The sequence below is a fragment of the Xenopus laevis genome, chromosome 9_10L (assembly GCF_017654675.1).
Source record: "Xenopus laevis strain J_2021 chromosome 9_10L, Xenopus_laevis_v10.1, whole genome shotgun sequence".
In the NCBI taxonomy this organism is placed as follows: Eukaryota; Metazoa; Chordata; class Amphibia; order Anura; family Pipidae; genus Xenopus; species Xenopus laevis.
In genome coordinates, this window is record NC_054387.1 from 80,437,163 (window position 1) to 80,450,969 (window position 13,807).

Genomic DNA, 13,807 nt, shown 5'->3' on the forward strand with positions numbered 1-13,807 from the left:
CAGCTTGGTTGAAAAAAGGCAACCCCTCCTATGTTCTAATAATGCAAACAATGAAACTGAAGCCCACGTTCAAACATCTGGAGTATTGTATCAAAACATGCATTGGTACAATGTGATTTGCAATGTGTTGTCACCCTAGGGGTTGTCTGATCATAAGGCCACAAGAACCAAGTTGTTATAAATAAATCTGCTGCAGGACATGTTCAGAGAAAGACATGAGAAAAAGTAAAAAAAACATTTGTTTGAAACAGGCAGAAGAGGCAGATAGATATACTGTATCATCTGTTTAATCTATAAATATATGTGGTTCTCTCCTCTGCAAAGAGGAAAAACAAAGTTTTACATATCTTTACCATCAAAAAGATATAAATAACACTAAATAAATGCACAAATATCATTTAATAGTCTCCTTTAGATCATTTAACATTTGAGTGATTTTTCCCAATGTTCATCTATGTTAGCATTTTGTAGGATTAAGATTTGTGACCATTAACTGTGTTTGGGCTGAAAAGTGCCCATATAGAAGAATTGTCCACATGGTTTCATTGTCCTATAAGAGTTACAGAAGATCTCCCAGTGGGCTCCAGTCTATGCCAATCAGCCCTTTATTATTTCCATTGTGTCTTAATATAAAAGGCTATACTGTGAGAGTTCCTCAGGTGCCAATTTCAGTGGTGGGTCCTAGAAGAAAAGAAAGAAAAGCAGAAAATTGGAGGTGAGACAGAAAATGGTAAAAAAAGCTTGGACAATCTCAAGGCTACAAGTGCATCTTGTCCACTTCATGCAATGCAATAAAGAAGATTGCAGCCCACACAGTACCGTAACTAGAGGGGGGCGGGCCCTGGTGCGTGACGCTCAGCCGGGCCCCGCCCCCCCCTCCGTACATGACAGATTTCACTGGTGAGCGGGCTGCCCTGAGGGGGTGCGGGCCCTGGTCCGCACGCACCCCCTGCTCCCCCGGTAGTTCCGCCACTGAGCCCACAACACTAAAGCCAATCTCCCTGGAGTTGGATGCAAGAGAATAGTTGATCAAAGTTTACAGAGAGGATGCATGGACTGTGCTCCTGAACTGGGTGTCTGTGTATTACATTATGAAATCAGAAGACTACCAAAGCATTTTGAAGCCTAATATTGAACCCAATGGGGGTCATTTATCAATACTGGGCATATTTGCCCATGGGCAGTAACCAATGGCAACCAATCAAATTGTTGCATTCATTGTTCTATTTGCAGCTGGCTTTAAAAAGCTAATCAGTAATTGGTTGCTATGGGTAACTGTGCATGGGCAAATTTGTACAGTGTTGATATATGAGGTCCAATGTCAGAAAGTGCTATGTTGCAGATCATGGGTCTTTCAGCAGGACAATGACATGATGCTTCAAAAAGCACCCAGGAATGCTTAAAGATACAACAGTGGAGTTTTCTGAAGTGGTCAGCAATGAGTCCAGATCTAAATTCCACTGAACTCGTGGAGAGATCTGAAAACTTGCAGTTGCGATGAGGCCTCCTTCAAATCTGTGACAAATGGAGCAGTTTGCAAAAGAACAGTGGCCCACACTGTCAGTAGAGAGATTTAGATAGCACATTCATGGCTAAGGGAAGCACATGATTAAATTAATTCTTCCCAAAAGTGTGCTGCAAGGACATGTAAATGTACTGGGTTCATTGTGGAAACCTTTTTTTCGCTGAAGTCAAATGTATTTTGCAAATTCATTTATTTTTGTGTAATTTGTTCATGAATTGGTTGCAATAATTTGGACACAATGACACAACTGTAAATTAATTATATCAATCATTTCTAAATTTTGAAATCATCAAAATCTTTTATGGTTTTAAAAACCATCCAGATGAATAGGAATTATGAAAAGAATATGTTACTGCATTCAGAAAAGCAAAAACTAAGGTTTATGGATCCCCCTCTGACAATGACAACATCTGGCACAGACAGGGTTTCTGAGTTTTTCTGAAGGCAGCTGCATAACCATAAAAATTAATTTGACTAGGAATGCCATATTTTATATACTGCACCACCTAAGGGTCAGTCCCTACAAGCAGATTTGGGGAGATTCAGTAGCCTGGCGACTAATCGCCTCTTCTTCTGGGCGACAACCTCCCCAAACTGCCTTTGCGTGTCTTCCCGTCTGCTATAATGAAAAGTCGCCTGTGCTAAAGCACATGCGCCGCTTCGTTTTCCAAAGTTTCCTCACTAGGAAACTTCGGGCGACTTCAGAAAAAGCGCCGCTTTGCTTTAGCGCAGGCGACTTTTCATTATAGCGGACGGGAAGACACCAGGCGACTAAATCTCCCCGAATCTGCTTGTGCGGACTGACCCTAAAAGTGCACCATCTCCATAACTGTAATGATCCAAGTTGTCAAAGGGGCTGACCCTTTTAGACTTTGTTAGTGTGTGTTAGTGACCCTACACATGATCATTGTGCCCTGGGCAGCTATTGAGAAGCTAAGCTTAGAAAATGAACTCTGCCTGTCATGTCATATAAGATAATGATACTGGATTGATTATTAATTTATTATGCAAATAACACCAATATTCACTGCTAAAGAGCTGTGGCTGTCTTGTGCTGATACAGAATCGAAAAAAAACAGAATGGGAAGTAATTCTACCTTACTTCTTTACTAAGCTTTAGTTCTCTTTTAATCAAAAAAGAGTGGAGATCAAAATGCTATGCATTTACTATGCCTTGTCCAGTATAAATGATGAAAGTAATATATGCTTGGGTTTTATTGATTACTAGATCAAGTAGAAAGTTTATTTGTGAAACTATTGTGACTTTATTGATCACTGTGTCACATCTAGCCCTTTGCAAAGTGCTAAATAAATGCTTTCCTTTAACTCTTAGGGCAGGACTACACGGCCGATTTCGCAGCGATCCGACGCACTGTGCAAAATCGCAGACGCCACGTTGGATGCGATGGAAATAAGGCTGCGTCTGCATCCAACAATCGTGTTGAGTCGCATCAACAATGCAACACGATCTGACACTGGCATTACTTACCTTATTTCCATTGCATCCGACGTGACGCCTGCGATTTTGCGCAGCGTGGTGGATCGCGGCGGAATCGACCATGTAGTCCTGCCCTTAGGCAAAATATTTACAACTGGGCCTGGTCAATAGTTTTCTACATGGCCTAAACATGATGGAATTTTATTAATTTAATTGATTAAACATAAAATGTGTAATATTACATGTTAAAAGTTTTTGATCTATTATATATCTTTTATTAGCTACCATGACTTATTAATGTAAAATATGTTATTGATGTAAAAGAGTTATGATAACCTTTTCTTCTTCTTAATTGGTTCTGTTATTCTAATAAACAGAGATAAGCAAGAGGTTTTCACAAGTTTAAACATTTTAGAAATTGTAGTAATTTCAGTGGTAAAATGCTGTTGAAAGTGAGTTTGTGAATATGCGGCTTAAAAATAGTTTTGTTTTGGTTTTGAAAAACCACCCATGCAAAACTAGTGCTTTGAAAAATTCAACTGTGAAGCCTTTGATTTGAGACGTTTTAAGAGAAATTAAAATAAGGTACATTCAGAAGCTGAATCCGGTATTCGAGCAAGCAACTGGTTAATCTCCAATTGTGTGCCGCAGCTTTAATTGCATAAAGTACAATCCAGAAACCTTGCTGTACCACTACCTAGGCATGTTGTACAAGATTTGACAATTCTACATCAATTGCACAAATACCATGTCTAGTTTTCAGCTCTGATTTTAAACTATTTATTAGTATTTGCTAAGTCTGTTGTAGGATGTTAGAGGGGTGGTTCACCTTTAAGTTGATTTTAATATGTTATAGAATGGCTAATACCAACTTTTCAATTGGTCTTCATTTTTTTTTTAATTATTTGCCTTCTTCTTCTGACACATTGCATTGTTATTGCTACTTTGCATTATGCATCTTTCGATTCTGGCCCTCTCCTATTCATGGTACAATCTCTCATTCAAATCAGTGCATGGTTGCTAGGTTAATTGGACCATAGCAACCTCATTGCTGAAATTGCAAATTGAAGAGTTGCTGAATAAAAAGCTTAATTCTGTCATAATTTTATGTTGTAGTTTTTATTATACTGTTTACATTACAAATAATTCACCATACCATGTAAAATGTTATTCCTGAACCAACAAGTGCATTTTTTTAGCTTTAATATTGGTGTGTAGTCATATATTTTAGGCCATTGTGCCTGATCCTGTGCTTTCAGAAAGGGTAAGCACTTCACAATACAAAACTGCTTTCCGATTAAGCTATTGTTCCTTCTACTCAATCTCACAGTGGGACTTGGATTTTTGCTATTGAGTGCTATTCTCATATCTACCAGGGAGCTGTTATTTGGTTACATTCCCAATGTTCTTCTGTGGGGGGGATGGAGAGAAAGGGTAACATAATCCAACTTGAAATGCAGCAGTAAAGAGTGACTGAAGTTTATCAGAGCTCATGTCACATGGCCGAAGGCACCTGGGAAACTAATAACAAGTCCGATTTTAAATTTTAAAATAAAAAATCAGTTTGCTCGTCCTTAGTATATCTTTTATATGTCATAGCACTGTCTTCAGGTATATCCATGACAGTAAACAAGCATTCAGATAAAAATACTACCTAAATAGTTTGCAGGCTTGGCCCTTTCTTCCGCTATTATGGGCCTGCCAGGAGGGAAGCCTCCTATTTTGGGGTTTGCTACTCAACATACAAAAAAAAATGTTGGTTAGACAGGCAACTATTAACATTATATAGCTTATAAAGGAGAAAATAATATTTTCACCAAAATAACTACGGAAGTATTCCCTAGATCTTACAACCGCTAATTGAAATCCAGTAGCACATTTCCAATGCTTCGGCAATATGACTTCCCCTAATCTCTATAACTATATTGGATCCTCTGACATAACAATAGAATACTCTCTCTCCCTCTGGTGTAATATGCATATTGATGATTTCATAGTTCATTATTTGGAGAATGTGCTTATGAGAACAAACCGTAACATGTGGTGGATATTAAAGCATGCTCAGTACTATAAGCAACAGCTGGTGTGTATTATAATATATACAGAAAGTGATGAATTTTGCATATATTGTGCCAGAGTGTAGATGATTCTACTAAAAGCCTCCTAGAACTCATCCTGTTATAAATTATATGACATACATTCAAAACTGTTGCCTGCTCACCATATGGCACCTGGTCGACAAGCTGGTCAATGGTACATGTAAACTGAGTGAAAATGTAATCAAGAGTTGGTCAAACTGTAGTAGTCAGCACTCTACCATGTAATGGTGTATTCTGGGTACAAATCCTTCCCGTGTTCCGATGTCCCCATGTCAGTTGATCACCTACAACCATAGAAAGAAATGGACAGCCCTCTACTGTATCCTGAATCCAAATCACATAAAATTTCCGTAGAACTGCACATGCATCCAGAAGTTAAAAAACGGAACCAATAAAAATTGCCCATGTACAATAAGGAAGAATTTGCCTAAGTGAATTGGTGACTCATTATTCTACATCTATTACCATCACTATTATAACTTTATTTATTGAGGTTTTTTTACCGATTCATTTTGAAAATTCTCCAATTTTTTCTACAATAAAACATTTGATCTTTGCTGACACTGAAGAAAAGACAGTTGAACAGCCTGCTGTTTTTTTTAAGACAATTTATTCCAATCAGAATGTAATAGACGCTGGCTGGATTCCAGTAGCCAAATACAATAAAGAAAAGGCCTTGGGTATTTATTTTTTTTAATTTACTATCATATTCTGTTTTTACAGTCAAATGTTCTAAAAATAAGGGTTAACACAGTTCATGAGATCTGCGGTGATATATTTAGTGCAAGCTCTTGATTATTTTATTTTCCACTCAGGTCAAATACAAAGAGAACAATTTGGGGCCAGTTCATTAACTTCGAGTGAAGGATTCGAAGTAAAAAAACTTAGAATTTCGATGTGTTTTTTTGGCTACTTCGACCATCGAATGGGCTACTTCGACCTTCGACTACGACTTCGAATCGAATGATTCGAACTAAAAATCGTTCGACTATTCGACCATTCGATAGTCGAAGTACTGTCTCTTTAAGAAAAAACTTCGACCCCCTAGTTCGCCACCTAAAAGCTACCGAACCCAATGTTAGCCTATGGGGAAGGTCCCCATAGGCTTGGCTAAGTTTTTTGGTCGAAGGATAATCCTTCAATCGTTGGATTGAAATCCTTCGAACGATTATTCCTTCGATCGTTCGATCGCAGTATTTACGCAAAATCCTTTGACTTCGATATTCAAAGTCGAAGGATTTTCATTCCCAGTCTAATATCGAGGGTTAATTAACACTCGATATTCGACCCTTGATGAATTTGCCCCTTAGTCACTTCCTTATCCCTGAATTTAGTAATCTCCTCTGTAATAATTGATTCCTTATGCATAAAATCTAAAGTACGGTCAATATCAGCTTGCTATAAAAACTTTTCATTGTGTCTTTAATTATTTAATATTGGCCATATTGCTTTTCTGGGGGAGGAGGGGATATTTAATTACTTTAAAGGAATAAAAAGCCTTGCTAAATAAACATGTAACTATCTTAGCTTATACCAGTTTAAACTAGAAATGTGTTTTTAGCGCATTAGTATTTATGCCACATGGGCTGAACATCCATTTTCAAAAGGCAGAATCTGCCATGCCCCTTATACATGAAGCAATAGGGCTCAGTTACAGCTGTTTGGAGATATTGAAAAGACAAGTGGCCATACAATTCTCTGTTTTGGGCCTTTATACCCCCATGGTAAAGAGGCATCTGGCGCTATATATATGGATATATTAGCATCCATACATAGACATGCATTAAAAACGAACAATAATATTAGAGTTAAAGGAGACATTGTGTTTAAAAAATAAGAATGTACCAGTGCATTATACTCATTTAGATATAGAAGAATTGTGCTTTAAAAAGTAGTGTTTCAGGCTCATTTATTGAATATTTCTGCAAAAACCCTAATAATCCCTCCCTTCCCTTCCACTTACTGCTCCCTGAATTCCCATGCTGTGCAGGGGAGCTGGCGGCTCTCACCACACTGTACTGTAGGACAGAAACCAATCAGCAGCTAGCAGGACCTGATAGGGAACTGAAGCCTGTCTGTGCTTGTGTGACTGCAGGGCTGTTATTGGCTTTCCCCCTCCTACTGTCTTCTGGCAGGGACTGTTAGTACACGCCCACCCCTCATTTGAAACACAGATAGGGAGCTCCAAAAAAGATAATATTAATTTTTAGCACCATCTAACAGCAACACCATATGTACCTTATAATTGCCTACAAAATTTGGGTTTTTTCATTTATCCTATATGTCTCCTTTAAAGACCAATACTTAGCAGATAGGATATATATGTATTTAACAATCAACCGACAGAAAAAGAAAACAAAATACCATGCCTAAAATCCTACTCTTTTATTAGACATGAGTAGGCTTTGTTAGTTCATTCCAGGAACTACATGAAATCTAGGATTACATAATGGTTGCAAAATGAAAAAAAAAGGAATTACAAGCAATATCAGCCATTTAATTACAACACAGGATAGCAAAAGTAAGTCTTGAACATTACGAGTTCACCTTTCAGCACATTAGAAGTCAACCTTTAACTATATTGTTTCTTAACTCTAAATACACTGTTATTGCTCTCTAGCTGATTATTTACTGAGTACAATTGATTTTTCAATGCATAATTGATTTTTCAACACTTACAAATCCCATGATGGCATGAAGCATTGCCGTGCTAATCTAGAATGTTCCAGGAAAAGAAGAAGAAAACAACGTAACCATCATATATTTTGTATATTTTATAAAAAGGAGTGAGATGTGTATAAAATTACAGATGGAAGAACTGCAAAGCACATTCAATATCCAATTTATTCAAATAAATCACTCAATTTACTATTTAAGCTGTTTAACGGCCTCAACTTGCAATGCATTAGGTGCAGGCAGTGCTGTATTTCAGTCTGGTGTCACCCTACCTTTGATTGCTCCCTCCTCTTTCTGATGGAGACATGTGCAGTACAGTTTGTGGATAAGTTGATTCTTGAAAAGATAGGTACTCCTCTCAGTTCCACCACTGGATTTAGTTGTAAGTGTGCAGCAACTGGGTGGAACATTTCTTTAAGCTTTTTTGAATTATATTTTTTATTATATACAGTACAGTAGGCACATGAATGAGAAAATACAGTACTTTTTGAAATTAGCAATCACAGACAGGACTGATATTATAAATACAGGTATGGGATCCGTTATCCTGAAACCCATTATCCAGAAAGCTCCAAATTATGGAGTGGCTACAGTATCTCCCATAGATTCCATTAAAAAGAAAAAAAGCAAAATGTTTAAAAATCGTTTTTCTCTGTTATAATAAAACAGTACAGGTATGGGACATGTTATTCAGAATGATTGTAATTATAAAACAAGGCACGGTTTTATTATTACAGAGAAAAAATAAATAATTTTTAAATATTTTGCTTATTTCTTTATAACAGAGTCTATGGGAGATGGCCATTCCTTAATTCGGAGGTTTCTGGATAACAAATCCCATACCTGTACCATGTACTTGATCCAAACGCAGATATAATTAATCCTTATTGGAACCAAAACCAGCCTATTGGGTTTATTTAATGTTTACATAATTTTCTAATAGATTTAATGTATAAAGATCCAAATTATGAAAAGATTAAGAAGGTTAAGAAGGCAAAGTCAGAGTTAAAGGAACAGGCACTGTTCCCTCTAATTCCTTCTCAGCTATGTAAGCTGTAAGCATTTTCATACCCGTTTTTTGCTGGACAGTCCTGGTTTTGATAGCTCAACCCAGGGTTTCAGAAATGTCCCGACTTTGTATTTAATCTTCTGCACTGACGCCAGAAAAAGATACAAAGTTTCTGAAACTTAATTAAAGGAGTTGTTCATCTTTATACAACTAGTTGCTTTCAGATAGATCACCAGAAATAATGATTTTTTCCAATTACTTTCTATTTTTTATGTGTCACAGTTTTTCTAATATTGAAGTGTAAAGTGTAATTTTTCACCTTCTAAAGCAGCCTTGGGGGGGGGGGTCTCTGATCCTGTAAATGTCTAAATTGTTACATTAAATTGATACATTTCTTAGCTTTGTCCCTGCTGAGCAAAATCTCTGCGTTTCATTACAGGCAGCTGTTAGAATTGATACAACAGTTGCTAATACTCCAGAGATGCTGCTGAGAAATGTATCAACTAAATGTTGCAAAATTGTAACAGTTAAGAATCTGCACCTGAATTACTGAGCTGCCGGACTGAAACACCAGAGACAAGAACATTCAAATTTGAACTTTGATTTTGGAAGAACGGTAAAAAATAAATAATGGAAAGCAGTTGAAAAAAGTCTTTATTTCTGGTGAACTATCTGAAAACAACTAAACTGAAAAAAGTGTTTGAAAGGTGAACAGCCCCTTTAAAATAAGAGGCTTTTTGGCAGAGAGCCCAGAACAGTCTGCAGCTGCACTTAGATACTTTTGTAACAATTGAACATAAGCAAAGAAATAATTGCAACTATTTAAGATAAGCAAGTTTCCTTGGAGAACTGAGACCAGCAGCTTAAATGGCAATTCACTTAGCAAAACTGTTTTAACACATAAAACATTGCACTAAAACTCCCAGAAATGTGTTCAAACGTTCATAACCTGCCAAATAGACATGGTAATTGGGGGTGTGGCTATAAAATGGGCATGGCCAACTTTTCATCCATCGTTTTGTTTTTCAAATGTTGGGAGGTATGGATTTTAAACTTGTGTGCCGGGTTTTAAAAAACTGTGTGCTCAGCCCACCGGTCCAGACTGAGAATTAAAATAGGCCCTGGCATTTCAGGTACACAGAGGCCCAATCAGCCCACATAGAGGCCCAAACAGTCCCCACCAGCCCACTAAATACTGACTTTCTATGGCACCTTATAGCAGCCCCTCTGGCATTTGCTAGAACCCACAGAATTAATACAAAATGTAGGGGGTTATTTATCAAAGTCTGAATTTATCTCAATATTTTCTGAAAAAAACTCAGACCAAATCCGCACAGTTTTTTTATTAATACACTTTCCCGAAAATTTTGTTAGAGGGAAAAAAATCCGATTTCACCTGAAAACTCAGAATTTTGCCCGAAAACTCTGAAAACTTTGGGGTATTGCCAAAAACCAAGCGCACATCAAAAAACATTGGGACTTCTCCCATTGACTTATATGCAACCACAACAGGTCTGAGATGCCGGATTTTGTGATTCTGACTTTTCCCATCCTCGAGGTTTAATAGATTCCGAAAAATTCATGATTTTTTTAAAAGTCTGATTTTATATTAAAAAAATCAAGAATTTTTCGTGATTTTTGCATTGGGAGTTTAGTAAATAACCCCCATAGGGTTTTCACACAAAATTCTGTGCACTGGCCTCAAAATTTGTGTGCACCTGCACACCTGGCTTAGAGGGAACATTGGGAACAGATGAAAACAGGCATTGAATAGCCAGGACACAGGCCAGGTACCAATAAACTGAACAGCAAATATAGCACACACTGGAACTTAATCAGACATTTAACTGATCCTGGTGGACCAAAATTGGTTCACCATGACAAAGTGTCGGCACTACAATGTCAGCCGCTGTGCAAGCACATGGATGTCTATGTGACTATGAAGATTTTCATTCATCCAGGTCATGGTATATCTAATTTAAGTAATTAAAAAAAAAAAAATCAACTGGACTTGCTGAGTAATTATTGAAGATGTTTTACTACTCATCTGACCTGAGAGGTGACATCTTCCCACACCAGTCAGTTGAACTGAAGAAGCTGCTCGGATGAGTAGTGAAACGTCTTCAATAATTACTTACCAAGTCCAGTTGCCCTCCTTTATATTGTAAGCTCTATTGAGCAAGGCCCTCTTTACCTCCTCTATCTGTTAGTATTTGTATATAATCTTTGTTTCATTTACAACTGACGCTAATAATAATACTCAATAATAATCATTTTCTAGGGATGTTTTTCTTTAAAGGGAATATTAAAAAATGCCTTTTATTTCTTTACAGATTCTTTCTGAAAGTAATGGATATCTTCAATAACCTGATCTTTTCTTTCATTAAAAAAAGCCTAATGCTGGGAATGTAATGGGCTTATCTTAATTACTGCAAAGTCTAATACCAAAATGCATTTCTGATTTAGGGAAAAGAAGCATTGCTTAATAAGGTTAGTCTGCTGGGAGATTCAGTGTTTTGATCAAATAAATTAATATGTAATTCTATTAAGGATTATGTTAAAACATGTCCAAGCCCCTTTCAGGACCTCATCCTAAATTTTATAATGATCTTTATTGTTCTTGATGTGGATCTGGTTTGTTGTTGTTACAGAAATGGATGTCACATACAGTATAATAATGTAGTGAAGAAGTAAATCAGAGACTTCAGCGATATTAACCATTGTTGTTTTGTTCTGCAGGTGAAAATACACATCTACTAAAGAAATCCTGCAGCTTTCACAAGATAGTTAAGCACTGACATTGGCAGCTACCAGTGTTCCATAATTAATATATCCCTAACTGAGTAAAGTTATGGCAATTTTATTGGACACTAATGGGCTCATTTACTAACCCTAAAATTGAGTTACCTTGCTTGTGTTTTCATACATGTATTATAGTTTGAAAAATATATTTCCATTTGTAGAAATGTGAAAACAAGCATTTAAAAAAAATCTGTATCACCTCTCAAAAGGTCCCTAAAACCTCAATAGAGCTCATGCAAACTGCAAACTACAAACTTCAGAACACTTGCAAGCAAACCAGTTATCTGTAGTGTAAATTGGGCCCAGGTCAGTGGCGCTATCTGGCTGTTTTCCACTGACGTTGCATGCAAGGTTTGAGTACACAACATGATTTGATTCAGATTTTGCTAATGGCAACTGTTGTCTAACCTGCTTTGTAGAGCACACACTCAAACTACTGTACAAATTGAGAGTGACACTTGATCCAGACAACTGTATCCAATGTTCTCTACAGACAGTAACTTTTATTACCACCAACACATTCAACAGTACTATAAAGGAGAAGCGAAGTTAAAATCATTGAGTGGTGCCAAATGTTAGACACCCTCAGTTGTTATGATAGCTCACCTTATACCGTGGGCTGGTGCTCCTGCTAGCAGAAAACTTAACTGCATGGGGTACCTCTGTGTGAGCACCAATTTGCCATCTTCCTTCTCCTGGCCTGTCTTGGGCAACAGAATAAGAAAGGAGCAGGGAAAAGATCATTCTGTGGTGCTTGCACAGAAGTACCCCGTACCAATGCAGTTTTCAGCTAAGAGGACCAGGGGTATCAGGTAACCTGGTAAGCTATTATAAATATAACTGCCTAACGTTTGGCACAACCCCCCCTCCCAGTGATTTTAACTTTTCTTCTCCTTTAAATAGATTAAAGATCAGTCCTAGCACTAATAGAACTTTCAATTTAAGCTCGTATAGCATTCACACACACACTGTGCAAAAGTCACAACCTCTAAGATTCTGGAGTGTGGAAGGAAAGAAGAGCACCTAGAGGAAATCTACATAGACACAGGGAACATAGAAATTGTGCATATCATCTCTGTATTAGAACCTATAATGCCAGCACTACAATCGATTATGCTTTGCTGAACATTACGTAACAGGAATCAGTGAAACCAACCTTTGATGATGAAAAATTCATGAAACCAAACAAAAATAGCAAAATGTCACCAAATGAATTGGAGTGGGTGGTTTTTCACTGGGTTTCTCCTGTTGCCAAATGCATTGGAGTCAAAGGGCTTTTATTCTTGCATCCTCTTTTGCACCATATGCGTTGGAGTCAATTGGATTTTTTTCTCACAAAGTACATTGAACTCAGTGGGCATTTTTTTTCCTGCAAAACAAAACACATTACGAAATTTTAGTACAGATTTGCAAACAGTTTTGCCACTCACAAAAAACTTTAAATTTCACTGAGATTCCATACCAAACAAAAAATGTGTTCATCTCTAATAAATAAGAAAACTGACCGAGTGAATTGGGTAGCCTGTCACTTTCACACTCAATTATATTTATTTAATTAAGCATGAATTAATGAGAATTATTTAATTTTGCTCTGGTTTATATGGGTATAATGGTGCCAGACAGCAGAAGAGCACTACAATATTTGCTTGCATGGTAGTAGCTGCAAGAAGGAAATAAATGCCCCACAATGCCATGCATACATGCAAAGTACACCGAGCAAGTTCTGCATGTGGGAACAATGCTGGTTGGAAATCTGAATATGAAAAGCAACATCTAAGCTGCTGGGGGTGTATAACTATAAACTATTTTATATTGAAAATTCTGTCCTATAAAGAAACGTTTTTCTGTGAAAAACTCAAAATAATTGCCGGTTACAGCTCACCATTGTAAACATGTATCTCATTTCCCCAGTTTTCTGAAAGTTCCATAAGAGTCTTGTTTTCTATGCCAGTTTTGCTGGAATATTCACAGCATTTCATTCTGGCTTGTCAATGTGCAAACCTAAAGCAATTTTTAACTGATACATCTGGTATTTGAGGATTCTGCATATTATGTATTCAGAATTGTTCAGAATCTTTCTGCAGTGGAACTATGGGGGCTAGTTTATCCAAAACAAAAATGTAGCATGAGAAAACTGCATGAATAATGTTGAGCAATGGGAATTCACAATCATGGTTTACTGTCATTTAATAACAAATATGTACATTGTTAAAGTGTACAGAGGAACAATTGTAATTACTTAAAAATGTTTCTTAATG